Raw genomic sequence first — 2,252 nt, forward strand, 5'->3', positions numbered from 1 at the left:
TGCTGTGCAGGCTGGTGGTGCAGAAGGCATGGGCCTCCTCTCGCTGGGCTGCCCGCATCGCAGGCTGGTATCTGCGGTGCAGACTGGTGAAGGAGGCTGGACGCCTCCTGTTGCTTGGACGCCTGCAAGGCAGGCTGGTTGGCCTGCTTGGCAGACTGGATGGCCTGCTGTGCAGGCCGGTGGTGCAGAAGGCATGGGCCTCCTCTCGCTGGGCTGCCCGCATCGCAGGCTGGTACCTGAGGTGCAGGCTGGTGAAGAAGGAAGCTGGGCGCCTCCTGTTGCTTAGACGCCTGCGAGGCAAGCTGGTTGGCCTGCTGGGCAGGCTGGATGGCCTGCTGTGCAGGCTGGTGGTGCAGAAGGCATGGGCCTCCTGTCGCTGGGCTGCCCGCATCGCAGGCTGGTACCTGCGGTGCAGACTGGTAAAGAAGAAGGTTGGATGCCTCCCGTTGCTTGGACGCCCGCAGGGCAGGCTGGTTGGCCTGCTGGGCAGGCTGGTTGGCCTGCTGTGCAGGCTGGTGGTGCAGAAGGCATGGGCCTCCTGTCGCTGGGCTGCCCGCATCGCAGGCTGGTACCTGCGGTGCAGACTGGTGAAGGTGACGGCTGGGCGCCTCCTGTTGCTTGGATGCCTGCAGAGCAGGCTGGTTGGCCTGCTGGGCAGGCTGGTTGGCCTGCTGGGCAGGCTGGTTGGCCTGCTGTGCAGGCTGGTGGTGCAGAAGGCATGGGCCTCCTATCGCTGGGCTGCCCGCATCGCAGGCTGGTACCTGCGGTGCAGACTGGTGAAGGTGAAGGCTGGGCGCCTCCTGTGGCTTGGATGCCTGCAGAGCAGGCTGGTTGGCCTGCAGGGCAGGCTAGTGGTGCGGGGAGTCAGGGCCGCCTTTTGCTGGGTTGCCTTTGAGCCAGGCTGGCGGGGGAGAGGGCAGGGAGCAGGCTGGTGGTGCAGCTACTCGGCCTCCTTCCGTTTGGTTGTCCGGTGTCCGGGATCGTGGCGAGGGAGGCAAGGGGCCTCCTTCTGCTTGGTTGCTTGCGGCGCAGGCTGGTAGTGCAGGGGGTTGTAGGCCTCCTGTTGCTGGGGTGCAGGTTGCTGGTGCGGAAGCCGGGATGCCTTGTGGCGGTGGGGTGCCCTCAGGGTGGTCTGAGGTCGCTGTGCTGGGGGTAGATGGTTCCCGGGGTCGTGCCATGCGAGGTGGATTTCTGAGTCTGCGGAGCCATCCTCGCGGTCGACAGAGTCCTCCTGTTGCTGGGTAGCCTGTATAGCTGGCTGGTGAGAGAGGAGGCGGGGGGCCTCCTTCTGCTTGATTGCCTGCAGCGCAGGCTGGTAGTGCAGTAGGCAGTGAGCCTCCTGCTGCTTGGTTGTCCGTTGTGGAAGTTGGTGCGGGGGGCGGGGTGCCTCTATGTGCTGGCACAACGCAATCATAACAATGACGTGAACGAGAGGATGAACGCTTTCCGAGAGAAGAAAAAGTAACTCACCACCAGTGTAGAGGTGGCAGCAAGAGTGTCCTTGCTGCTGCTGCTGCTGCTGCTGCTGCTCGAGCTGGAGCTGCTCGAGCTGGAGCTGCTGGAGCTGGAGCTGCTCGAGCTGGAGCTGCTGATGGAGCTGCTGCTGGAGCTGGAGCTGCTCTTTCGAGTGATGACGTCCGGGCTATCCCGGATCGATGCAGGGCTGGCCCTGCACCGCCGACACATCACACACTCGCAAGAGCACGGCATCGTGGCGACTGAGGCTGGACGGAGAGCCGAGGCTTGCTGACCCCCCCCTACGACGGGGGCCTCTAGGGGCCTCCAGCTTCACGTTACCGACGAACGATAAAAACAACACCCTCGCACTCTGAGATCACGGCCAAGGACACATTACTTAATCACACACACACACACGCATTCACTCACACAATGCCACAGGCTTCACGACGACACACCAATACACATAGTTAAAAAATACATTTTTACACATTTAAATAATCAATTTAAATTCATTTTTTAAGAAATACTTACCGGCGCATCCATGTTGTTGCATTTACGAGTGCATGTCATGAAACCGCGCAAGGGTGACCGGGGGGGCGGACGAGGGGCGGCCGCGGGGCGGCCGCGGATACGCAACGCGTGGCGCCTCTTGCGTGAGGGGGGGGGGGGAATAGCCCCGGCATGGAGAGGACGCGAGGCTGACCGACTCGCTCACCGCCTGTTGTTGCTGCTGCTGCTGGAGCTCGAGGAGCTGGAGCTCGAGGAGCTAGAGCTCGAGGAGCTAGAGCTCG

Source organism: Frankliniella occidentalis, unplaced genomic scaffold (assembly GCF_000697945.3).
Source record: "Frankliniella occidentalis isolate FOCC.00 unplaced genomic scaffold, Focc_3.1 Scaffold245, whole genome shotgun sequence".
Lineage (NCBI taxonomy): Eukaryota > Metazoa > Arthropoda > Insecta > Thysanoptera > Thripidae > Frankliniella > Frankliniella occidentalis.